At 44.4% G+C, this 10063-nt stretch overlaps 1 protein-coding gene across 6 annotated transcripts in view; it reads left to right on the forward strand.

Moving 5' to 3' along the window:
* Positions 1-10063, forward strand: part of LOC102671125 (eukaryotic translation initiation factor 4 gamma-like) — a 32914-nt gene that overhangs the window by 17374 nt on the left and 5477 nt on the right. The gene's annotated exons all lie outside the window — the stretch shown is intronic.

Below are 10063 nucleotides of genomic sequence, written 5' to 3' on the forward strand. Positions count from 1 at the left end.
GCTCGTCATGAGCGAAAGCAGGAACGAATTTCGAAGAATATTAAATGTAAACCTTGCGCGAAGAACGCAAGGATATCGAATCGAAACCGTACAATTTCACCGAACACGACTTGATCCCCTTCTTAACTTGTTTAAACTCGGTTGTAATCTGATTGAAATTCTTTCGCCAATTATTTAAATTTTCACCTTTCCTCGTATATCTTATTCCATTTTCGCTCAAAGAAATTTGGCAAATCTGCTCGCTCGCTTCGAAAATCGTTTTAAAACGTTTTTAAAATTTTTATGAAAGTCCTCCTTAAAACACGAGCGAAAAGAAGTCGAAGATAAAATCGATATAATTGCGCATCGCGTAAATGGAAGCTGGTTGAAGCTGGAAGGCATAATTCGATGCTTCCGCGACGATACACCCTCACCCCGTTACCATTAATGGCCGAGGAGCGACTTCCTGTGCAGTTGTGGACTCCTCCCCTATTGTCCGGCTGTATCTCCAAACGATGAATGAGACTGTTGTATCGCGCCTATAATTCCCCCCTTCCCCGTAATGGAAGGAAAGTAGAGAGGAAAATGGAGGCGAAATGGGTGTTCGAAACACGAGGAAGAAGAGAAAGAGAGAGAGAGAGAGAAAAAACGGCGATTATTCCGAGCGGCGCAATTTCTGAGGCCGTGGAAACGAATGGAAGATATCGAAAACCGATTCGAATTAACCGCGATCCAGAAATCTGGTTTTGAAGGAATACAAAGCTTTTTTGGGAGGAGGAGAAAAGGAAAAAGAAAAAAAAAAAGAAGAAAAAAGGAAAAAGAGGCGGTCGAGAGATTGAAAAACGAGAAAATCCTTCAAATCGGAAATTTGTATCCCGCCGCGAGTTCGACGCCTGTCGGATAATGAAAAGGGGTTGGAACAGAATTGGGGTGGAAAAAAGATTGAAGGTGGGAAGCCGGAACAATTGAAACGAAGAGCTTAATTACCCCGGGGCGAGATTCTGGACGAACCGCGGCGCAAAAATAGAATGGCCATGATACTTTGAGCTGTGTTCGAGGCTTAATGAGGTTTCGCGCCACGGAAGAAGGGAGGGAGGAAGGGAGGGGAGCATCTCTCGGCGTCGTTTTTCCCCTCCTCTTCCCCTCGGCTCCCAGTTTTGTTTCCCTTTGTTTAATTTAATAGGAAATTTGCGGATCGAATTCGAGGAGGGAAGAAATCTTATCTCCCCTCCTCCCTCTTCTCCCTCTCCCCCCAAGGTCCATTTAACAGCAGCCTCCGGAAAGGAAACTAACGGCGTAGCGAGGCCTTAACAAGTCTCTGGGGGTAGTTGCTGCCGCCTCCAGCTCCATAAACCTTCGTCTCTCTTCCGGCCGAGAGATGCTGGTTTATGCTGATAGAACTGCAGGGACCCGTAGTTCGCTGCTCGAAACTGGAAGACTGGAGGTAACGCGTTGAACAAGTTTAATAATTTCTTCTCGTCGGAATGTGGGTGGTGAATGTGAATGGAATCGGAGAAATGGAAAATCAGAGAAGGGGAATAAGAAAAAAGAAAAAGGGAGGAGGAAGAATGAAACGAGTGGTGGCGCGTGACGAAGGAGCGCGTCATTTATGGAAGGCGTTAATGAGGCGTTACCGCCCTGGGCGTCACTGCCGGCTGCGTAAGCGTTTCCCCTTCGCGGAAATAATCGCGTGACGTCATCCACGTAGCCGCGCACGTGTTGCAATTTTGCAGAGAGAAGGAGACCTCTATCTATTCCCGCTACGAGTTTTCATTAATTTTTTTTCCATCCTGTTAACCGATCCTCGATTTCACGAATCGTGAAAATTCTTAAAGGCGATTCTTCTTGAGCAAATAAAGGATCTTCGAGAAACGATACGACATCATCCTCATCGTTGAAACGAGCGTTGACGTGCAACGGGAAACGTGGTTAAGGAACGTGGACAACTCCTTGGAACAGTTGTTCCAGGAATAACAACAATAGCTATAAGTGCATCTGAAAAATAATACACCAAGGAGGGAGGAATACGACGCATCGAGTGGTATCGTTCGTGATTCGAAGCGAGGCGAGAACAAAGGGAACGAAAGGGGTGGAGATCGAGCCGTGTGTTTTCGTTTTCCATTTCAACGGGGAACGATGCACCTTTATCGATGACGATGCTGGGGGGGATATCGAAGCCCCGATATCGGGGGCCCCTATTTGAATGCCGCCGAGACTGCGCCCAACCAGACTTTATTTCGTCCCATCGATTTCGCCGCTGTCACTGACAGGGGTGGTAAAAAGAGCCCGATAACGTTACGTCTCATTGGAGTCAATTCGGCGAGAAATTCCCGATGAAATTCGTATTTTCGCGCGATAACTCTTTCGTATAATAATCGTGTCATCTCTATCGGCAAGCAGATCGAACCGCCACGATTCGTTACACACACACATGTGTATATATATATACATACATAACACACGGAAAGTCTTAACAACTGAACGCATTTAGGAAAATGCACAGGCTCGCTCCTTTATCGATCGCGTGGAATTTCCGTGTAAGAAATTACGCTGGAAATTCGCGTTTCAAGCTTGTCGTCCTATTACGCTATGAGCTCGAAATAAATTTGAAATTACTACGAAAGGGCGGAAGGTTAGGCGCGCGAGATTCAACGTGCGCGACATTTACCCTCTCTGGGGTACGTTTCGTTAAACGCGAAAGTGTAGAACGCGTTTGAAAACTACCCCACTGGATTTACTCTCATAGATATTCTCTTATCGTCGCCTCTCGTAAATAAACTTCGCGCGCTTCGTTCCGAAAGCGACGAAATCCGTTTCGGAAAATTGAATTTCAACGCGAGATCGACTATACAAGTTCCTTCTATGGAACGAACGAGCTACGTCTTGGAGTAAGAAAAAAGTTTTTTCCTACTTCGAAAATAATAAAACGAGAAAGAGAGAGAGAGAGAAAGGGAGAGAGAAGCAAGATGTTAAATTTCGAATATTAGCGTTGTTATCGCCGTGGAGGAAAGTTTAATCCAAAGATCCGTTCATTTTTGTAATCGGTTTCTCGCGCAAAACTCGGTTTTCCAGATACAAGGTAGGAACGCAGCTGGCCACGACACTCGTGGGATTTCCACGATACCGAGAGGAAACGTGGCGCATTCGTGTCCAGCCTTTACACCCGGTGGTCTTTCAAGACTAGGGTCATCTATAACCCTGCCCATAGGTCGTCGATCGTTATCGACCTGTCAGTGGTGAATTTTTTAACGTACTTGCCGGGTTGATTGACCGCCAATCCCTGTGTCTCTCGGCGAGGATTGAAAGATTTTGCGCGCGCACCGACTCGGCTCCGTTGGAAAAAAAAAAAAGAAGCTTCGAGCCCTCGTCGTGGAAAATTAACAGTGGCAAAGAAGAAAAAAGAAAAAATTCAACGAAGTCGAAGATAAGATGTAAAGAAAAGTTGGACACTTTAAATAAATCATTTCATCGATTCCACGAAATTGCATTTCTATCGCGTCTATGCAGCCTTTTACGATTCATCTAAAGTGCATCCTCGAGAGATAAACCTCGGAGGAGATACACCCAGTCCCGAGTTCGGTTGGATTCCTTTCGATCATTCGGTTTTTTGCGCGAGGATCCTTTCTTTCTTTATTCGCGTTTAACGTTAAATTTAACACAAATTTCGCAATATGATCGGTTTTAGATCACGTAACTTTACTTACAAAAGTCTCACCCCCTCTCTCTTTCTCTCTCTCTCTCTCTCTCCTCCAGCTTTTATCGACTTCTCGAGAGCACTACAACCACTCGAACTTTGGATCCGTTTCGAAAATACCAGATAGTACACCAGCTGATTCGATGCGCTTACGGGTAAACATTTGGATTTTAGAGTGGCGTGTGGCATTTGTTCCAGATTTCTCAATTTTTTTTTTTTTTTTTTTCATCTCATTTATCGCTTTAAATAATAAATTCTTCGAAAAAATTGAATTGTTCTCGTAAGTAACGAGAACGTCTATCTTCGGTTCGCCTCATCGTTTCATTATCGAAAAAGTGTAGCGACGAATACGAGACACGGTTCCCTATTCTGGGCGTGGAAACGACGACTGCATCCACTTTGGATGGGAAACGAAGATAGAGAAAGCTGGCGATGAGGAGAAAAGCATTGTCTCTGAGCGCAAATGCACGTCCACCATTGTTGTAAACCGCCCTCCTTGTATTGATAAAGGAAAAAAAAGAACGAACAAAAAACGTAGCTCGTAGTTTCATAGAAATCTCTCTCTCTCTCTCTCTCTCTCTCTTTTTCTGACGTCGACATAAACATTTCGCGTGAAACTTTTGATTTTCTACTCGAAACGAAAAAACTCCTGCTCGATTGATTTTTCGTAATAATTTTATCGACGAGAAACTGGCGCATTTCTCTCCTCTACATCTTCGAAAACTTGCCTCTTTTTTGGACTGCAGGATCGCAGGATTTTCGATTCTTTGACCGTTGCGAAAAAGTATAAGCTCGAGGCAATATTGGAGATCGGCCAGATTCTCTTTTCCTCGTTGTTCAACCCGGTTGATCAAAATGCTTGATAAAATTATCCCCGACGAGTTATCCTTATCAAAAGTTATTGCTCGAAAGAGGTTGGTCCTTGGAATTTCCATATTTCGAGGCAAGACTATTATAAATAAATTGTAGCAAAGTTGGTGGTCGCTATCAATCGTCGTAAAAGGAGGGAAACTGCGATGCTAGTCGAATTCACCGCGAACAACATTAACCTCGTCGCCAAATTTTCCCCCTTTTCTTCAAAGCTAATAAAACGTGACAATTTTCACTTTTCCTCCTCCTCGTTATAAAATCCTCGTTCCACAGCCTCTTCTTCCTTTTTCATTCCTCCGTTTTCAATCCCTCTCGAAAGATATCAGATACAATACTTTGGTTCATCCAAAATTAAAACGTCATACGTATCCTGTCGCGTTTCTCGCGAAGGGTGGCTGCGCATTCGTCCTCAAATAAAATTTCCCTCTCGCTCTGGGATCCACGGCGAAGCCCATCAACACTTGGGGCGTCCACCTGCAATCCAGCCTGATATCCGGACGCCATTTCGCGCATCGACTGGCCGGGAACCCGAAAGGATTCGTCACTGACTCGGCGTAGAACATCCACGCGCGATGATGGCCGCACGCGACTGCGAGGAGAAGAGAAGACGTGAGAGAAAGAGTGCCTCGAAATCGCTCACGTTTGTGCTAGAAAAGTTTCTTACTGTACTGATTGATGAATCTCGACAAGCTTCTCTGAAACGCGTTCTCCAGATTGCAACCGGGTTGGTCGGGTTTGCCACCGTTTGGATAAAAGTCGACGTGGCCCAATGGGTTTGGGAAACCCAGGATCCCCCCATCCGTGTGGATCACGTCCACGAACGTGGCGTCCGTCCTCGCCAAGTGGCCCTCGTTGCCCGTGTTCATGTAGAGAGGATAGGCGGCGTCCAACCCAGTGATCCTGCCCACCTTTTTAAGGGATTTTTAAACTTTAAGTAATTCGTTTGAAAAAAAAAAAAAGAAGGAGAAAAGGATAAAGTTTTGGATAAGTTTTTGCTCACCTTCCGCGGGGACAAAGCTTTCCCCATGAAACCAGCTATCTCGGCCCCCAGGCTGAAACCAATTACGTGCAAGTCGGGCAGAGACACGGCCCCCCGAGCGGCCAACCATTCGACCAGGCGGGCGACCTGAGGCCCGACTATTCTAGTGTTTCGAACCGCTGTCACGTACCACGGCAGGCCAGCCAACTTGGCCCAGTTCACCAGAATCACGTTGTACTCCCCTCGTCTCAGATAGACTGAAACGAATTCCCTTCCCGTGAATATTTCGAGGGGAAATTGGCAATTTTTTGTATTTCCACGGATTTCGAGTTGAAGCGTCGAATCGATCGTGATGGCGCGATGGAAACGGTGGAGCGGTGAAAAGTTTTCGTCGGAAACTTAGAGCGATCGAGGAATGGCCGCGTTGAAAGGGGCCGAGGAAAATACGGATCCGCGTTCAAGTTTCCGAACTAGCCAACTTTCGAGATCGATTCATCATTCTGTCAAAATGTCTTGCGACGGCTTGTCAATAGATAGGCTTGCGATGTCCTCAGCCTAGTTCCATCGCTTCCTGTCCGCTCGAGTCGGTGTCGCTATTCGACTAATCTGATGACGCGTATTTCGAGATATTCCAGTAGGAGATTTTATACGATCTTGCATTCGTAAAAATTTAAACGGATTTTCTCCATCGGGGAGAATTATTTTTCACCGAAGAACAAACCTTCCTTTCTTAACGTTTCTTCCGTTCTCAACGTTTAAGGATTAATCGAACGAGATAATAGGCCGATGATAATAATGTACGAGATATACGAGTTTAATTAAAAATTCGTTGGATCGTGATTAAATGAATGAGTAATAACTGTAAAAGTACCGTCACGTATTGCCACGGCGCTTCTTCCCGTCGCGCTCTCGCTGTATCCGTGGATGAAAATTACGGTGGGATATCTGTCGTCGAAATTACTCCTCCGTAACGAATACGGGTCCGAAATATTCAACGTTGCTCCGCAATTTGGATTCCTTCTGTGAAATTTCCACCCAATGTCAAATCTAATCTCCAACATTCCTCTATAATTTCTTCTTACCTGGTGTACAGAAGATACTCTATGTCCCGATTCACGTCGATGGGGCAACAGTAAGAGCAGACGCCGGATGGGAACGGCGTGGCGTGGAGCTCATTCTCACCTGGAATGGGAGAGAGAGAGAGAGAGAGAGGAAAAAAGGAAACGTAAAAAAACTCGACCTCGAGCAACGATCTTCGTCGTTGAACCTGAAAAACACGTGCACGTGATGTCGCGTGCTCGTGTGAAATTCGACTACTCTCTCCCCCTCTCCCTCTTGGACGATCCGTCTTCGAAGCATTTCTTCCACCGAAGAGTGGAAAATAACGAATTCGCCGAGGCGATTTATCGGAGCAAGTCGGATGATATATATCCGCGACTGTTATCGTGATTAACGATCGCCAAGCGATTTACATACATCCACCGTCGGATCTCTCGTTGTTGCGTTTCGTCACAAGGGAGAGAGGAAGGAAACTCACACTCCGCGTCACTTGGCTTGGTTTAATACCCGAGACTGGAAACCATAACCCGTCGGGTTCGCGAAACGGAATTCTACGCGGAGAACGGAACGTAAATCAGTTACGTGTACGGCGGTACGCTTTATGACCTGGTAAATTTTGCCAGGCGTCGCTTATCGCCGCCTCGCTCGACCTACGTAATTTCCGCCGAGGACAAAGAGGCAGTAGTAGCAGTAATAGTAGTAGTGAAGGGGTCCCCCTCCTTTTCCGCGTCGTCTCGTTACGCCGATCTCTGTCACGTGATCCCTCCCCTCTCCCTTCCCGTTCCTCGGGTATCGTGCCCGTCGGCGATTAAATTTTTTTTATTCGAAACGAATAACGAAACGTTTGTCCAACATCGACCCACGGACGGATTACCTACGAAGAGAAATAATCGAAACGAAACGGAGGAGAATGGGTTGCGGCGGATGGACGAAAATTCGATTCCGTTGTTTTGTCTTCGATCTACGAAACGTGATGAACCTTTCCTTCGTCGTGATGGAAATTGATCCCAATTCCCGACAACTCGATGAAAGGATACTCGAACTTCGAGGAAAGGTTATGATTTATTTCTTATTAAGGGAGAAAGCACGTTCGAAAGCGTTCCACGGGACTGATCAACCGTGAGGTATTGTTGCCGCGTATGTGTAGCCGACTATAAGCGTTGTTGTTGGTAAAAGTCGAAGGCGAAACAGGTTCGGGGAAGCGAGCTGTCGCGGTATCGATTACATGCTGTTAATCTAATGCGACACGGTAATGGCGGCTCGATAACCGTGATCTTGCTTGATGAAACGCCAAAGTATTGTTTGTCGTCGTCGCGTGGCCGATAACACGCGCGTTTGTTATTCCGCGATTCGTTCCGTTTTAGGTTTTTTAAACGTGAAAGAACCGACGGCTGTGTTTTTAATTCACAGTGAATCCGTTCAATCCGTTGATTTCCGATTGGTATATCGTGATATCACACTTCGAAGAAGTAGAAGCGTTCGAAGTGAAAGTGGAACAATGCGTGGATAATTTATGGCCGAATAAATCGTCGTTCTCGAATCGAATTACATTCTCTTTACGAACGACGATTAAAATCACGATAATACGATGGCGGATAAATACAAGTCGCGAGGGAAGAGGGAATAATTCTGCATATTTAAAAACTGGAAAACTCGTATTCGCGAGTAGAATTTTCCGCGTCGTGTACAAAAAATAAAAAAAAAAAAAGCTGTGGAATTTCCACATACATCGAAATCCTATTCGTGAATGGAAGCATTCAGGATTTTGAATGGAAAGGAGGTCGGCAAAGGCGATCCCCTAAAATTTAAATAGCGCCATTATCCGTCTCTTTGGTTCCGAATACGCGCGCATTACGAAAGTACTCTTTCTCGAGAACAAAGGGTGCAGATATTTCTGGCACTTTCACAGTCGCTTTCAGCCGTTTTTAATTTTCAATCAACCGTAGAAACTTGATTGACTATCCGTCAAATAAAATAGGAAGCCAGATAAATGATCGAGCATCGTTCGTTCGTTCGTTCGGAAATTATATATAAAGAAGGAAAAAAAAAAAGAAAAAAAAATCACTCAAAAGAATAAAATACTTGATCGAAAATTACCTCTTTTAAAGACGATTATGCGGCACAATATAGAAGCGAGAAACAATGGTATCATGTCATCCGATCGGAGAGATGAAATGATTCGAAAACAACGGAACTGCTAACGGAAAGAATCGGATTCGAACCAGATGCAAGAGTAAACTGACAGAAATCGAGAGTTGGAATCTCTTGCATCGCCTCGGACGATTCGAGCATAACGCCACTTTTTCCACGAACTTGGAGGCATTTACTTTTACAAGATGGTTCCGTATCATTAAACTCGAAAAAAAAGGAAAGTCTCGCGTCGACTGTATTCAAGACGAGATTCAGATTTTGTGTGAAAATATCTGAAAAAAAAAAATAGAAATAAAAAATTCGCCTAGCGTAGAGCTAGACAGAGTTTTGGTATACGTGCTATAACAATTACCGAGAAAATTGAAAGCAATAAATTGGGAACTAATCGAATGCTTGATGGATATCTTGCCGCTACGATTGGAAATCTAGGAACGGTGTATCGGATAGAGATTGCACAATTTCCTCGTGGTAATTCCATTATCCCGACGACTGCCGAGATTTTGAGGAGTTTAATCGATCGAAATAACTCGTAGAAATAACGAGACTGCCATCGTACGACAAACAGTATAGGAGCATAAATAATACGACCTGTGCAGTTTGAATTTTTTCTTTCGAAAGTCGTATGTATTTCCCCCTCGATCTTCTAGTTGCCTCGATCCTCGCGAACTCGAATGAAACTCGACGTCGCGAAACGAAGTGTGTTTTCACTCGATGCCGGATGATCCTGCTCCGGAGGATCGTCCGGTTGTTCCGCACGTACGTGTATCTGGGTCAGGGTGCTTTCCGGATATTAGGGGGATGATGCGCAAAATATCCCCTCCACGATGCAACATTGATACAGCAACTTTTCACCGTGTGACGCACCGTGTCGACCATCTCGAATCAAATCTCTTAATTCCGATCTATTTGCTCGAGTCGATACCCCTTTCGCTCTTTTCAAGGTGCGAATCCTTGTTTTCTCGATCGTTCGAGTCCGTTACTTTTGATCGATGCGATAATTTATATAGCAATAATCAAGATATCGAGATATTGGATAATAAAGATATATAATATTCTTGATGGTTTAAAAGAAAATCTTCTAAAGATTCAAGATGGAATTCAATCATTTGGCGTAAAAAAAAAAAAAAAGAAGCTCGCGTAAAAGGGAATAATAAAGAAACCTACAAAGTCGTAACACGTGGATCGATATATACGTGTAAGAATAGGATCGGGAACTATTATTTGAGGTATTATATTACGGTATTACAATTGTTTTCAAGACAATTGTTTCCAAGAAAAAGTCTCGGTTACGAAGGAAAAGAAGAAGAAGAAAAAAAAAAAAAAAAAAAAAA

Source organism: Apis dorsata, unplaced genomic scaffold (assembly GCF_000469605.1).
Source record: "Apis dorsata unplaced genomic scaffold, Apis dorsata 1.3 scaffold_209, whole genome shotgun sequence".
In the NCBI taxonomy this organism is placed as follows: domain Eukaryota; kingdom Metazoa; phylum Arthropoda; class Insecta; order Hymenoptera; family Apidae; genus Apis; species Apis dorsata.